This window comes from Hyaena hyaena, unplaced genomic scaffold, assembly GCF_003009895.1.
Source record: "Hyaena hyaena isolate Hyena2069 unplaced genomic scaffold, ASM300989v1 scaffold_97, whole genome shotgun sequence".
NCBI classification, from domain to species: Eukaryota; Metazoa; Chordata; class Mammalia; order Carnivora; family Hyaenidae; genus Hyaena; species Hyaena hyaena.
The window spans coordinates 1,982,200-1,999,534 of record NW_024080728.1 but is presented as its reverse complement, the minus strand read 5'-3'; the positions used below and the strand labels follow the sequence as shown (position 1 = coordinate 1,999,534).

General features: G+C 40.4%; 1 protein-coding gene and 1 long non-coding RNA gene across 6 annotated transcripts in view; one reads left to right on the top strand and one right to left on the bottom strand.

Annotated features, from left to right (window-relative positions):
- The window catches only part of KAT6B (lysine acetyltransferase 6B), a 195,231-nt gene that overhangs the window by 122,317 nt on the left and 55,579 nt on the right, over nt 1-17,335 (bottom strand). The window lies entirely within an intron of this gene.
- The window catches only part of LOC120233721, a 29,585-nt gene continuing 22,664 nt past the window's right edge, over nt 10,415-17,335 (top strand). The window contains exons 1-2 of the long non-coding RNA XR_005528895.1: nt 10,415-10,617; nt 16,849-17,028. This is a non-coding gene — a long non-coding RNA (uncharacterized LOC120233721). The remainder of the gene's footprint in view (nt 10,618-16,848; nt 17,029-17,335) is intronic.

The window sequence follows — 17,335 nt, the reverse complement described above, 5'->3', positions numbered from 1 at the left end:
ACAGCAAAATCTTATACCACACACAAATTCATACTTGAACGATATAATCAAGCAGAGTAAACCATACTAAATGTAAAGTCAATAAATTCTCTTTTGATTGTTCAGCCCCACCACAACCACCAGAGAAGACCATAAGGAATTTAACAGAAGGAAATTAATCACCATAATACTTTAGTTCAATACTGAGCTACAGTGAAATAATTTGGGCATTAGTACAGTTTATTTGAAATAAGATTTAAAGCAGCACATTTAAATGAAGCAGAATTCATTAAGCAACCTCTCAAAAGGATCATTTCCTCTAATTATTGCTTTTATAACAGAAGACAAAAGCAACTCAGTGTAAGTTCATAAAATCCACAATTAGCTGCCAAAATCTTACCAGATAAAATTAGAAGAGAAAGAATATTTAGAAGCACAATTGGTAAAAAGTTCTGTTGTTTTTTTTAAAAAGGCATTTGCCCTTTCTTTCTACCCATAATCATTAAAAGTAGAGATATATCACATGCCAGATATTGTGGCAGATCCTCAGGTATGAAGGAAAAATAAGAGAAGACCAAGCTGGATGCTCCAGAAGCTAATAGTGCTGGGGTGGAAGGGAGGAGGGTTATAAAGATCCTCATACTACCTCCAGACAAGTGTGAGCTCCATCTATGGGGAGAAGGAAGCTGTATCTGACTGGCTGAGTGGTTGAACCATGTCCTTTTTTTTTTTTTTCCATTTATTTATTTTGAGAAAGAGACAGTTTGAGTGGAGGAGGGACAGAGAGAGAGAGACAGAGAGAGAGAGAGAATGAATCCAAGCAGGCTCCACCCTGCCGGCTGCATAGCCCAGTGTGGGGCTCGAACCCACAAACTGTGAGATCATGACCTGACCAGAAACCAAGAGTCAGATGCTCAACTAATTAAGCCACCCAGGCTCCCCTTAAGCCATGTCTTACCGGAGAATGAGTCTGAAAAACAAGGTAAAACAGGGGAAGGAAGGCATTCCATAGTCCAAATAAAAGAAACAGTAGTACATGAAAGGGTACCAAGGATGAAACAGAGTATTTTAGGGAATCCTTGGACAGAGGAGTGGGGGATAATGAGGCATGAAGATGGGGTGCACAAAGCTGGAGAGACTGATGGGAACAGGATTATGGAAGAGTGTTTCAGTCAAATGACAAAATTAGTTCAAGCTTTATGCCTTACTCAACAGGGCTTGCTGAGAAGATACTTAAGACCTGATCAAAATCTGTCCTATTATCTCTTAAACTTTTCAGTATTCCAAAGTATTTAATAATTATAGTGTTTTAACTGCTATATATATATATATATATATATATATATACATGATTGAATATATGAGTAAATATATCATTAATATATTTACTATTATATTAAATGTTATATATAAATATATATAACCATATACATATGATTTTATATATATACATATATATATAATTAAGACAAAATGAAAAGGCAACTTATGAAATGGAAGAAAGTATTTTCAAACCATGTATCTGATAAGGGTTAATATCCAGAATATATAAAGAACTGCTACAACACAACAACCAAACAATAGGATTTTTAAAATGGGCAAAAGACTTGAAAATGGCCAGCCTGCACATGAAAAGTAACTCAACATCACTAATCATAATAGTAATGCAAACCAAAACCACACAATTACAAGAAAATTAGTGAGGATGTGGAGAAATCCGAACCCTCATGCACTATTGGTGGGAATGTAATTTCCTGTAGCCATTATGGAAAACAATATAGAGGCTTCTCAAACAATTAAAAATAGAATCGCCATATGATCCAGCAATCCTGCTTCTGGGAATATATCCAAAAGAAATGAAAACAGTATCCTAAAGAGGTATTTGCAACATGTTCATTGCAGCATTATTCACAATAGCCAAGAGGTGGAAGCAACCCAAATGTCCACAAACAGATGAATGAGCAAAGAAACTGTCATATATACACACATTGGAATATTACTCAGCCTTAAAAGAAGAAGGAAATCCTGTCATATGCTACAATATGGATAAACCTGGGGGATATTATGTTAACTGAAATAAGTCAGTCACAAAAAAAACATGATTCCACTTATATGAACTACAGTAAAACCTTGGATTGCAGGCAACCTGCTCTGCAACTGTTCCCCCAGATGAACATACATTTCTAATAAATTTTAATTTGATAAACAAGCAACGTCTTGCAATACAAGTACATGACGCCAAATGTCACATGATCACAACTGAGCCAAAAGTTCGTTCTCTCTCTCTCTCTCTCTCTCTCTCTGGGATTGTGGGTGATCATCTCCCATGCTAAGATGCTCAGTCCCAGGCCTCGGTGTTTGGCAGAAATCAGTGATTTTTCAGAACGCTGGAAGGTGCCCACAACCTGCACTAGTGTATGTTTTCTCACTTCAAAGCATCTATGGACATCTCTTTGCTTTTTCATACTAGATAGAGTAAGCTCAGGAATGCTTTGCTTCATTCTAGACCAGGCTGCCTGCAGATATAGACCCCTTCCTCTGTTGCCTTATTGCCAGTTACAATAGATACACTATTTGACAAGTTTAATACTGTACTGTAGTCAACATCCATGCGAGCACATACAATGGCCCCAATGCAGAAGATGATTCCACTGAGCCAAGAGATAGCAGTGATTCCATTAGTGATAGTGGAAGTTGTCCCACACAATAACCCTCCTCTCTCTTTTCTCCCTCACACCAGCCATGAAGGTTTTCAAAGGTAAGGGCAGGTTAATTTATTATTATTTTATATATTATAGTTTTTTATTATTTTGTATATTACAGTATTGTAATCATTTTTATATGAATCTTTGGGGGTTGTGGAATGAATCATCTGAGTTTCCATTACTTCTTATGGGGAAATTCACTTTGCTATACAAGTGCTTTGGATTACAAGCATGTTTCTGGAATGAAGTATGCTCGCAAACCAAGGCTTTACTGTATCAATGGTAAGCAAACTCTTAGAAAGTAGAATAGTAAGGGGCACCTGGCTGGCTCAGTTGGTAGAGCATGCAACTTTTAATCTCAGGATTATAAGCTCAAGCCCCACATTTGGTGTCTCTACACTTAAATCTCTTTACGTAAATAAAATATTAAGTAAAAATATTTAGAGGTGCCTGGGTGGCTCAGTTGATTAAGTGTCTGGCCTCGGCTCATGTCATGATATCACAGTTCAGGAGTTCCAGTCCGCACTATCAGTGCAGAGCCTGCCTGGAATTCTCTCTCTCTTGGCCTCTCTCTCTCTGTCCCTCCCCCACTTGTGCTCGCTCCCAAAATAAAAAAATAAACTTAAAAAAATTTTTTTAAGTAGAATGGTAGTTAAGGGTTTGGAGGAGGGTTGGGGGGAGAAGAAATTAGTGTTTAATGGGTACCAAGTTTCAGTTTGATAAGATGAAAAAATTAGAGATCTGTTACACAACAATGCACACATTATACTATATGTTTTTTTAATATACTGTAGTATATGTTTTATACTTTAAAAATCAATAGGATGGGAAATTTTATGTTACCTTTTTCACCACAATAAAACAAACCAACCAATAACAAAAACAAAAAATTATAACTAAAGGTTCCAAAGTTCCAGGCTAATTCATAAGGAGTTACTAATGCCAATATGGGAACACAACATGTATCAGCTGTATATAGTGAGGTACCAAATGTACAGTGTTCTGCTTACAGTGAAGTTTCAACGTTCTCTGATGACACAGCAATTACTAGTAAGCTGTATGCCTGAAATCTGCAGGGCACAAGATAAATGAAACTGTACAGATTTATAAATGACAGCTCAAGTCTACTGATGCTGAGATTCTTGATTGTTCCATCCCAGAAGGTGTTTTCGGGGTTTAGTAACCTAGAACTACTGAGTGGTGGCTAGAGTTTTAAAAAGAAACCATGACCTTAAATGAATATAGACAAACTTTCAGGTATTATTAAAGAGTCCAATCTAGTCTAAATCAAAACTAATTCCATCCAATGTGCAGCCAGTATGGACAGAGCAGGAATCAGAGAGTGACAGGAGGCAAGTGTGAAGAAAAGGAAACAGAGAAGTCTATCCACTGGTCTGTGGTCCCCTGGCCTGTAAAACAGCAGCCAGTTGCAGGAGTTCAAATGCAGGCAATGAGGGGCCTTGGCTCATCTCTCCCCACCTCCTCTCAGCTCCTGTCCCTGTAGTTCACCCACAGCTTCTTTCTGCTGGGGTCCTACACAGCTGGCCCGGCAGGCTGTTTTTGTACCAGGGAAAGTCTTTCAAGATGATTCACAGCTGCCCTCCAGGCAGACCTCCTGGCCAGCAGGAAATGTCAAGCATTTGCTGTCCCCTCTCCACACACTAACCCCCCACCCTCCAGGGTAGCTCCAGCCACAAGGCTGTTTTCAGTCTCTCTGCTCACAGACATCTCCAAACTCCAGGAGAGACACACCACAGTCTCCACAATTCCATTCTAATCCTATCCATATTAGCTTGGGCCTCTCTCAAATGACTGGGGGGAGGATAGAGAGAGGGAACTCTCTACTCCTTGGAGTTCTCTGCCTGGAATCCATTTTTAGCCTTCCTGACAGAGCCTGGGTTATAGGGTGGAGGGCATAATAGTTGTTAAGCCCATTTGGCCACCTCTTGACAAACCTACAATGGATGATTCTAGAATCTCTCTTCAGACAATGTGAATACTTACCACCTACTGGCAACAGCTTTGGGGCTTGGGTCAAAATTTTATACAACAGGAAAACTCCCATTTAACCTACTGTAATACATCTGTATAGAAACAGGAGAGAAAAACCCTAAGGACTCCATCAAACTGAGGTACTCTGTTATCAGGTGCCCAATGTACCTCCATGAAGCCTAAAATCCCTCAGAGGACAATCTGAAATTCAACTCTAGTCAAATAACAGCACAAACAAGCACAGAAGAAGATATCAACACTAGGGAACACAAACTATTGACTGCCAGGCCATGTCACATGCAAAAGCTTGAACTGTGTCACCCAATGCTGGAAAGTACTGATGATGTGCACAAAGGTGCTCAGAGGTATCGGTGTAAAATATACAAAAGTAGAGACACCTGAGTTAATACTGATGTGTGCAACTAAGACTATGCAGGAAGGAAATCTTGGTAATTTTACTAATAACTCTGCCACTACTAACTGTCCCTGCATATTAGAACTTTCTCTACAGATTCAAACTCCAGGGTAAGAGCAGTCAGAGGGCTGAGCCTAAGTAGTGAACCCATGCCATAACTCCTAGGAGGCAAGAACAGGAAATCCTCATTTTGATGAGGGAGTGTGGGGCAAGTTGAGGGCAAAGAACAGGCTAACAGCACCTCCCCCCGTCCAGGTGGGGTATGTGTAATATTCCTCAGATACTCCTGGCTGCCCAAGAATAGGGGAAAGGAAAGAAAGCAGATGGCTGACTGATAGAGATAACAGTCATGCAGGACAGGAGTCTCCTTCAGTTTATGGATAACTTAGTAAACTAAACTGCAAGAAAAAGGTAATCTTATCTCCAGAAACCTATAGACTCCGTTTCTTGGAGCCCGAATATTATCCTCATCAAGATGTAAATGGGTTTAAGTGCTAATGTGGGAAACACAGGCAAATGAAAAATTTAATTCCTTACTGCCTACAGCCCACTGACAAGTTCCTGAAACAGGCAGTGACCTTCCTCTAGGAGTTCAGCTGCCTCAATGATGACTTTGCTAGGGGCAAAAGGGGATCTTGGCTTAACGTTATTCTGACCCTCCAGGATCCTCTGAGTCTCCTTAAACACATAAAAATTCCTTTACAAGCCTCCTTTATCTTTAACCCCCAATTATATGTTGGTAATTATACTGTAAGCATATGGCCCCTGATACACATCTGTAGGGTCTCATGACTGAGGTTTTACTAAACAGTAATAAATGGTGTTTTTCTAACAACAGCTAGTCCCTCAAGGTCCTGGAAAACTTGCTTCCAAAGTTCCTTCAAGACTTACTCTGTCCCTAACCCCCTCCCAACCTGAAGGTATATAACCAGCCCCTCTTCACAACTTCAGTGCAGCTCTTTATCCCCACGCGTTCTGTCCCCGTGCTTTAATAAAATCACCTTTTTGCACCAAAGATGTCTTCAAGAATTCTTCCTTGGGCATCAACCCCGAACCCAACCATCACCCCAAACTCCCATCAATTTGACCTACACCGGCTTCCAAGCAGAAGGTAAACCGTACCACGGCCCACCACTGTGCAACCTATAGTGGACATCTTTAAGAACTCAGAACATAAGTCAAAACAAAACAATACTGGCAATGATAAGCAATGTTATTTCTGGCAGTCCACATTACATGCCAATATCACTTTGTCTAAAAAATAATTTATAAAAGCCTATTACTACCACAGTCTGCCATCATCAGTCAGAGTTAACAAAAAAAATGAAAGCTCCCAGAAGGGCTAAGATCATTAATGCAATCCTGATAACAAAGACGTCGTGAGATTATTTAATTTTTTATGTCATATCATATTAATTGTCATGTTTAAATTTGTAAATTGTTGCTTGTTTAAAAATCCATTTGCTAAAATAATAAATAATGCATGTTGTGACATACTAGTGAAATCATTATTTTTTTAAAGCATCACAGGCACAGATGAGTAAGCATTTCAGTGCAACTACTCATACCATTCAGGGAAAAACAAGAGGATCTGATTAAGTTACATCATGGCAAAAAAAGCAAGAGTTGCTACAGTATTTCCCTACTGCAAACTGACCTTCTACATTTCAGATTCCTAAGGTCAGCTCAGCTCAGCAAGGCACCTGGGGAGCCAAAGCCAGAGTCCAGAAAGGAGGATCCCTATCCAACACAGCATTTGAAGTAGTAGCATCAGCTAACATGGAGGCTGAGCTGGCAATGGAAAGGTGGCCAGGTTTAAAAGAAAGGCTGTAAGGAATTACCAGGACAAGATTTTCCAGATCATGGTATAGCAAAGGGAATATGGATCACAGCTTTCCTTAAACAATGTTCATCCATTTTTATCTCTCACTAACTTTACTCTGTACATCTTTCATGTTCAATTTCACCTCTTCACGCAGGAGGTCGTTCTTTACTTTCATTAGATAGGGGTAAGTACTAGCATCTCCTTTGAAAGTGAAGTTGTTATTTGCAAATGCAGGCAGGCAGAGAGAAAAACCAAAGTTGACAGCACATGCAAAAAACTCCTATGTTCTATATACTTTTAACATAAGATTTAAACCTATATCATAAACCCTTAGAAAATAAACTTGAAGTGACTGAATTAAAGTTAAACCAGTGATGTTACAAAATACCTGGTAACCCAAAGATTAAATGTAAAACATGAGCCTACTGAGTCAAGGTCAAGCTCCTAAACCTGACATTCTTAGCTCTCTGTGGTCTGGTCAGAATCTACTTTTTAAAATCTTACTTCCTACTGATTCCCTTATTATATACATGTTCTATATGCCCGTTTGTGTGCCTGTATCAAGTAAACTATAATGCACACACAGTTCCTCATATTCTCCATTGAGCCTCTGTTCACAGTGGTGAGCCCTCCTTCCTTTCCTTTGCATCCTTCCTTAATAATCCAAATTCTACTACCCCAACTGACACCTTGGCCCAGAAGTCTTCCTGGATTTTCCAGGGACTGCTCTCTCTTTCCTCTGGCTCCCACAGCTCGGGCTATCCTCTTACAATAAACTACACTCTGAATCTTTTTAATAGTCATCTTTGTTTATAGTGTCACTACTAAACTCTCAGTATGCATCTTCACAACGCAGCTCTCACTTATGGCGAGACACCCGCACGATGCCCTGTTTACATACAAGGATCCCAGGGTCCAGCCTCCAAGGCAGAGCACACCTAATCTCTCACCTATGGCAGTTCATCTCCTACCTGCCTTGTTAAATGCCTTAAGAAAGGGTTAGTTCACTACCCAGACAATCCACTCTCCTTTCAATGTCATTGGTAATGTTCCTTGGTTTGACCTATCTCTGTCTCACCATACAATTTCCTCATCCAAACAGTGAATGGGATACCACCGACTGGGTTTGCCAGAGGGAAACCCCAATATGTAGATGGGTAACACTGCAGTAATTACCCCTGGCTAACCAGGCACCACCTTGAAACCTTCAACTTCCTCACATAGACAGTAAGGGTTAAGATGAAGCAACTGGTCCTGGGCTCTACAGTCTTGATCCCCTTCTTCTTGGACCTCAGCACACAATTCCCCCTCATTGAATCTTACAGCTACTTAACTTCTTAATGGAGCTTAACAATCTCTTAGCTGTCTGGACCTTAAAGTTCTCAAATGAAGCTCAGTATCAAGTATAATAGCAGAGGTAGAGAGAGATGGCTCAGAGAAGGGAATTCATTTTCCTTGTTAAAAAAATTTTTTTCAAATAATACAGATGATACCGATGAAGTCTAGTCTACTGACATCTCCTCAATCCCATCTCAGTCCTTCCGAAGAGTCTTTTATCAATGCATTTACATATCATCTGCCATTAAATCTAACCTTATCATTTAGAATATACATTATGCTTCATCAAGAAAGAAAAAAAAGTTTAACTATTAAATCATGCCACCACTTGTTAGATATACTGATTATAGAAATGTTAATAGTTGAAACACATGTTTTAGAATCCATGAAAAACATGGATTGAACTGATTTTATATAGAGATTTCATATGCACAACACATACAGAATCTATAAAATACAATGCATATAGGAATATATCTAGTTTTGTGGCGCCTGGGTGGCTTAGTCGGTTAAGCGTCCGACTTTCGCTTGGGTCATGATCTCGCTGTTCGTGGGTTCGAGCCCCGCGTCGGGCTCTGTGCTGACTGCCAGCTCAGAGCCTGGAGTCTGTTTCAGAGTCTGTGACTCCCTCTCTCTCTGACCTTCCCCTGCTCGCGCTGTCTCTCTCTCTCCTAGAAATGAATAAAACATTAAAAAAAAAAAAAGGGAATATATCTAGTTTTGCAGAGGTTTTCTTTACATGAATGTGGTATTTCTATAATTTATTTTTCTCAGTAAAAATATATCAGGGAGAGTTTCCCACAGCTGCCTAGCGATCTACCACATTTTTTTAGGTGCTGCATAATATTCCCTATGCTGGCTATACCACCAGGCATTTTATTATTCTATATGTTAACTATTACTAACAATGATGGGATGAGAGTGTGCACATGTATATTTTGCTAGACAGAGAATTACTGAATCAAAGATACCTGACCTTATTTACAAACAGTGACAAGCTGCCCTCCCAAAAAGGTCTGAACAAATACATTCACCATTTATAAGTGATACCCATTTTTCTCCACTGTTGCCAAAACAGATTATTCATCTTTTAAATTTCTGCCAATCTGTTGGAAGAAAATCACATCTCATTGTTTTGCGGAAGGCTCCTTATATTCCCTGTATTGATCCCTTGCCTATTACACATAGCCTATTTTCTCCCAGTCTCCCATTTGTCTTTTACTTATATTTGCATTTTTGTCTTTAGTGATACAGACATTCCAAATCTTTAAATAGTCAAATTTACCAATCTTTTCTCATCTCTACTCAGGATTACTTACTTTTAGAAATATTTTCTTCTAACAGTTAACCCATTCTTTGCAAACTCTGTTGATGTTCTGGCCTGACAGTGCTGGGAGGGAGATGCGGTACACTCTCACAATCCACACACTGGAAAATTTCTACAACTGTCCTCAGCCCACCTCTGAAAGGGGCAGGTGCCAGTCAGTCAGTCAGTGCTCTGCCAGCCTGTGGGCACTATTTCAGGGAGTACTAGCCAGTTCCCTTCCTTAATGTCTGAAGCAGAAGCCTAACCCATTCCAGGCTATGTATGTGCCAACCTAGCCAGGCTGACATCATGGCCCAAGGCCAGACACCAAGGACCAAGCACACAGAGAGGCAAACATCCCACTATCCATGGCTGAGATCCTGAGCCAGCAGTGTCTGGACACTCGTGTGAAGACTGTTAACCCATCTCTCCATTCTCTCTTAGTCTCAGATATAAAAGACTGCCTGCAGAACTGTATTCCTAACCTGGCAAAAACAAACCGCAGAGCATTGGGTAACTCTGCTGATTCGATCCTGACAGGCCCAGCTGCCAAGACACAGTCCACATGACACAAGTCCCCTGTCCCAGGGAGCCGAAGGGAAAAGGCGGGCTCTTCTCCTTCTACATCTGCACCATGAGATCAGATCAGTAATTCCTCTGTGTCCAGCTCACCACTGTTTACACAGTCTCCCTTTCTTAATCTATAACCTACGGCTCCAGCCTGTCTGAGATTCACCCTTCAGGCCCTCATGACTCACCCAACTGCCAGGAAGGGGACCCAGGACAGTTGGGTTCCGAGTTCCCTGACTCCCAGCAGTATTCACTGAGCACCGGTTAGTGGCTCAGTGGGAAGACACAGGGTTCTAGACAGGTCATAGTCTGGTGGGAACACACACCCCTCTGCTGCAAGTTCATGATTTATTTAGCTAAAAACACAGAACTTAGTGAGCAAATAAAATAAGGTGGCTGTTCAAGTAGGAGAAGATATAGCCTGTTTTTCTGTGGCTTTTCTTTTGCCCTTGGGTTTCCAACTAAGAGCACAGCCAAGTGAATTCAGGTAGGGTCTTGCCAGCTGGGAGAGAAAAAAAAAAGCTGGATTCTTACTGTGACTTTTAAAAATCTGGCTTGTTTATGGGGCGCCTGGGTGGCTTAGTCGGTTAAGTGTCCGACTTTCGCTTAGGTCATGATCTCGCGGTTCGTGGGTTCGAGCCCCGCATTGGGCTCTGTGCTGACTGCCAGCTCAGAGCCTGGAGCCTGTTTCAGAGTCTGTGACTCCCTCTCTCTCTGACCCTCCCCTGCTCACGCTGTCTCTCTCTCTCTCTCTCTCCTAGAAATAAATAAAACATTAAAAAAAAAAATTAAAAAAAAAATAAATAAAAAAATAAATAAATAAAAATCTGGCTTGTTTAATAATCTCTGTATTTCTGTTTAAGGGAATATTAATCTCCATTAGACGCTCCTGGTAGTTGAGCCAAACTCAGCATTATCAAGAATTCCTCTCCACCTAGGTAAGGGTGAGCATGGGTGGGGAAGGGTCCATGTCCAATGTCCCTGTTCCCAGTATTTCAGAGTCCTGGGAAAGTCCATCTCCCATAAGTGGGGAAGACACGAAGGGCCTGCTCCAACGCATCTGGAACTCAGAAGGATTTCTCGCACACCTGAAGAAATCCCAATCCTACCTCAACCCTCTCTCAACCAAAATTAATCTTGCATGTCAGAGTTTATACAAAACACTATGTCCCCAGATATATACAGTTCCTCTTCGTACTGTGACAGCCCCAGCCCTCCCGCAAAGCACTGAAGCCAAATCCTGATGATAATACCCCACGTGCCATTCTGTGCTCAAGGACAGAGCTCACCCTTTGGCTTATCAAAGCCTCTTGAGGAAAACTCAAACAGAAAGCTTCTTGAAGGGACCAGCTAAGTTCCACTCACCTCTGGCCTCCATATTTAGTATGCTTCTTTAGACACAGGAAATATTTTCTAAGTATTTGTTCAATTAATTATATTAGAATTCTTTTTAGAATTAATGAAAGTTCACTTCTAATATATGTAAGTCTGATAAGCTCACATCTCCATTAAAGAAGTCTCTCCTTGTGGCTACAATCAACACTCTCCATTATCTTTTATTTAAAAAAATTTTTTTAATGTTTATTTACTTTTGAGAGAGAGAGAGACACAGAGTGAGAGTGGGGGAGGGGCAGGGAGAGAGTGAGACACAGAACTGAAGCAGGCTCCAGGCTCTGAGCTGTTAGCACACAGCCTAACGCAGGGCTCAAACCCACGAACTGTGAAATCCTGACCTGAGCCAAAGTCAGACACTTAACCAACTGAGCCACCCAGGCGCCCCATCATCCTCCATTATCAATTTCAAATTTAACCTGCCTCAACTTCCCAACCAAAAATAAGAAACTTGAAAGCCCAGGATGTCATTATATGAAATAGAAACTTTCCATATGCTCTAGATCTGTGCTACCTACCTAATCCTAATATGGGTAACCAACTAACCACATGCAACTAAATTCTAATTTTATTTTATTTTTTAATATTTATTTATTTTGAGAGAGAGAGAGAGAGAGTAGGAAAGGGGCAGAGAGAAAATCCCAAGTAGGCTCTGCCCTGTTAGCAGAGAGCCCAACACGGGGCTCAATCTCACAACTGTGAGATCATGACTTGAGAGGGAATCAAGAGTCAGACACTTAACTGACTGAGCCACCCATGCACCCCTTAAATTCTAATTTTAAAGAAAATTTGAAATTTAATTCCTCAGTCTCACTAACGACATTTTAAGCGCCCAAGAGCCACATGTGGCTATCTTACTGAGCTGTGTAGACATTGAAGATTTCTGTCATCTCTGCTCTAGATGCATTATAAATCTTAGAAATCTAAAGAACTCTTAGCATGCAGCCAGTATCAGATCATCAAAGTGCCATAATTAAATTTAAAAATACACTGCTCCTTTAATTAAAACAACAGAAGGAAACACTCTCACTGATGAGTAGAGCTTTTATAATAATAGATTTGTCTCATCACAATGAAAAATTCAAATGCAGCAGAATTCTCATCTTTCTCTGGTTGCCAAAAGTAATATGCTATATAGAGGGTAACACGTACTTGGAGTCACATGAATCCTTTCTTTGGACAGATAACATTTCTAGTTAATGGTCATTTAAGAGGCTAATTTGTATATAACCCTTAATGTCCTAGGTTGAGTAGAGAATGCAAACATCCAGGAAATTTTCAACCCAGGGATTTCAAAATGTATGCATACAAACCCAAAACATCCAAGTCCTCTAAGAAATCTGAAGCTAGGAGCAAGGTTGCCACGAGTATGTTAAGAAACTATGTGAATGAAAACAAAACCTCTATCTGGGGCATCCCCCGTCCCACTCCTCACTAAATGCCAACATTCCTTAAAAGATTAGACACACATATAGGGAGTTAAAGATAGAGGATCTTCAATTTCTTTTACAGACTTCTAGGACATTAAGACTTCAAGTTAAAAGTCCCAGGCAGCAAAGTTACAGCATACTGCAATGAAAAAGTTCCCCTCTCCCTAGAATGAAGCAATGAAAGGGATAATAAGTGCACAATGAAAAATAAATCAAAACCCTGGTGGATAACGATATACAGAAGGGGAAGCCTGGGGGTAAAAACCAAGATACCTTATCCAGGAATGTCAAGGTATAAAACAGTGCATTAGGAGTCTGGATTTGACACATTTTTGTAAGATTTGTGATGTTCTCATTTGGTTGTCCATGACACTGTCTAATAACTGATCTTAAATTGGTGAGGGTCATTCACTAGTTCTCACAGAGATGTGCTCTACCGTAAGGACACCTCTAGCAAGTCACAAACAACTCCAATGCGTTTTCAGCTCAGGTTTATGCTGGATCCTAAGGCCTATGACATCCTACTAATATAAAGGTCAAAGGAAATATATCCCTCAAACACTGCCAGGAGATCAGCTAGAGTTCTTAGGGGTGACCAACAACTGGGAGTTTAGTGATGTCAACTTTTAAATTTCATCTCATCCTTTCCCCTTCACACTACCTCACAGTCCTCAAACAGTGATCATCCTTTTATACCTGACTCCAGTGTCCTTGAACAGCTATTTATCACCATGAAATCAAACTGTATTTTCCCCTCTGGGAACACACATGTTGTGTGACAAGACAGGAAATCCTTAGACCATGATGGGTAGAACCATATTAGACTCACATACTGACCTTGAATTTACTGGAAAAGTTTAAGTGGTAAAAATTTCATCAAGGTAAGAGAAGAACAAATGAGAAACATTTTCCCCTTCCACTTTACACATTCATTATTTCAATTCTGTTGCCAATTGTTTGTAATCTTTTTATAAACTCTCAGGAACTCAAGAGAAAACAGTTCATGAGTCACTCTCCTAATTGCATATAAATGATGAGAAATATGTTACCATATGCACATTATCATTCGTTGAAAATTTTATTTAGCTGTTTTTAATGAAAACCCCTGACCATCAAAAGGATATTTTAAGCATGTTAAAGATTCTAGTACTGATTTCTTAAAATTCAAAAGAAAGTATGCAGACCAAAAAAGTATTAATATATCAACCTTCAAAGGAGGTTTCAAGGTCTACAATATTAAAAAAACAAAATGTTAAAAGGCTTAAAATATTAAAAACAAAGTATTTTAACTAGAATTTATCAGATTTACTAAAAAAATTCTTTACTGAGACATTAGAGAAGAAATTAACTTTTTAAACGAAGACAGTTTTTTAAAGTAAGCAATCTTACAAAATGTTTATCTAACAGAATCCAGGCATACTGCTATAGCATCTCTACTGACATACCTAAAAAACCACAAATTACTACGAAATAGGTCTGGAAACGTGTGGCCCACGTAGAAAAGGTCTTTAACAAAGAAAGAATTCTTTCTAAATTACGTCAGGACTCACGGGGTGGAACAACTGGTTATAGACGCACAACATTAGTCACATACTAAGTAATATCTCACTAATAAGAGAATATGTCTGAATAGCACACTTCCTTCCCCCCAACACACAAACAAAACCTCATCATCAGAGGCTAGAATTGAGAGGCACAGGGACGAGTTCCAAGATATCAGATAAGAAGATGTCTACAGAATAAAATTATCGTTAAATATTAACTAAAAGTCAAACATGCAAGAAAATATAAAATATGCATCACACAGTTTTAGAATGAGGTGAAGAAAAAGAGGCAGTGAGCCAGATTCCTATTTCTACTAGTAAGAGAAGAAATAAGAGGAATCTGTTCAAACAGGGAAGGGAGGAGAGCAGAGGAAATCTTGAAGAAGGGGCAGAGCTCAGGGTTCTAAATGAAGTGAAGAGGAGGAGGATCCGGATTCCTGCAGCCCTGGCAGATACATTCAGCCCAGATCTCAGCTCCAGGCAGAGGGGTAAAGGAGGGGGTGGGGGGGAAATTCTCTCTGATCCTCTTCTCCCAATCATGTCACCCACCAAGGGTCTACATTAAGACTGCTTTCTTTTTTTTTTTTTTTTTTTTTAATGTTTATTTTTGAAAGAGAGAGACTGAATGCAAGCAGGGGAGGAGCAGAGAGAGAGGGAGACACAGAATCTGAAGCAGGTTCCAGGCTCTAAGCTGTCAGCACAGAGCCCAACATGGAGCTTGAACCCATGAACCGTGAGATCATGACCTGAACCAAAGTCAGATGCTTAACCGACTGAGCCACCCAGATGCTCCATTAAGACTGCTTTCAAGGTCAACCTCAGCAGGAAGCTTGGTGTCAGGAGAGCCTCTGATGTCTAATACTCCACCCCTACATGTGTGCTAGCTAGTATGTGCCTGCAACAGAGTTTAACACATATACCCTGCCTGAGATAACATACAATTCTTTTCAGGATAATCCGTCAATCACTAAAAATTATTACAGAATTAATCCCAGGCTGCTGTGATCAGAGGCCCCCTAGAGTTGGGTACCATTGCAGCCCTAAGACATCTGGTCAAAATCTCATATGCACTAGGCAAATCCATGACGTTCTTCTTCCAATATGTTCCACTGATTCAATATCACTAAACAGGCACGCTAAACAGGTGAGGGGCATTAAGGAATCTATTCCTGAAACCATTGTTGCACTATATGCTAACTAACTTGGATATAAATTTAAAAACTAATCAATTAATTAATTAATTTTTAAAAAAAAAGGAAAGGAAGGACTAGGGTAGCAATCATCCTGGTTTTCCTAGGACTGTCCAGGTTATGGCGTGCCAAGTCCTGCATCCCAGGAAATCTCTTAGTCCTAGGCAAACCAGGACACTGGTCCCCATAGGTAAGATCCAGATGTTGGTAACTAAGATATTGTTGCCCTAAGAAGAGTAGATACTGTGTAGACTAATACAAACAAACCCACCACCTTTTCCTTTGCATTTCTAACCAAGAAGACTAGACTTCTTGACCTCCCTGACTACCTGCAGCCATGAGACTGAGCTCAGGATAATGGGATATAAGCAGAAGCCCTTGGTGGGAAGGGGGTTGCCTCATTTCCTGATAAGAAGGAAAAGCCTCAGCAGGAGAAATCTTTTGCTGTTACCCTTGGCCCATTCCCTCTGTTTCCTGCTAGAACAGAGAAGTGATGTCTAGACACGAAGTTACTTTCTAAGAAGAACATGAGGAAAACCACTATGCTAAAGATGGTGAAGGGGAGCCAGGCACAGGCCCTTGGTCTGGATGAACACTGTGGCAGTGCGGGCAGCTGGCTATGCCAGCTTCAGAGTTACTCCACACGACTGCTGCAAGAGACAATAAACTCCCACATGTTCGATCTCCACTGAAGTTCTCCATTATTTGAGGTGGACATATTCCTAACTTACGTTATCTGTGAGACTTCTTAAGAGTCAGCAGGCCACTCCCAACCTAACAGTAGTCATGGAAAACAACTTAAAAAGAGTAAGCTGTTCTCGCTCTCTCTCTTTTTTTTTTTTTTTTACAGCAGGTATGTATATTTTACCAAGGAGGTTAACAAAAACAAAAACAAAAACAAAAAAGGCTCAGAGATGAATAAGGTTTGAGCCAGACATGGGATACGGGTATTTGCTTGGTATACAGTTGGGTTATTTTTTAAAAGCTGAAATGTGAACAGTTTGTTTTCCATGGTGATGAAATAGGTGTGAAACATCAAGTCTACAACCTCAAACTGGCACCTTCAAAGTGCCAGGTAGTTTTCTTGGAAATCTTCCAATTTGAACCAACAAATCCTTTTTCTCTTAAAGCTTCAAAAGATACTAATCTTTCCACTTGGCAGATGAGAAAACTGTGGCTCCACGATAAAGTAAAAGACCAAGAGTCACATAGTTCGAAGGTGGAGCAGCCAGCGTCCAAATCTAGTATCAGCTCAAAGACTCCCCCTGTCTCTGGCCCACGGATATGGGGAATGGACTAGAATGTCCTGAAAGGTGCAACACTCTGCCTCAGTGAGGAGAGGGTAAGTCAAGGCTACACAGTGGCACATATAACTTTATTACAGTTTCTTTTTAAAAAATATCTTTCAAACAAGTTTGATTTTATTCTAAAGAGGCTTTACTCTCAAAGACTTAAAAATGTATATGTAGGGGCGCCTGGGTGGCTCAGTCAGTTAAGCGTCCGACTTCAGCTCAGGTCATGATCTCACCGTTCGTGGGTTAAAGCCCCAGGTCAGTCAGCTGACAGCTCAGAGACTGAAGCCTGCTTCGGATTCTGCCATCTCCCCCTCTCTCTGCCCCTCCCCCGCTCGCACTATCTTAAAAATATTT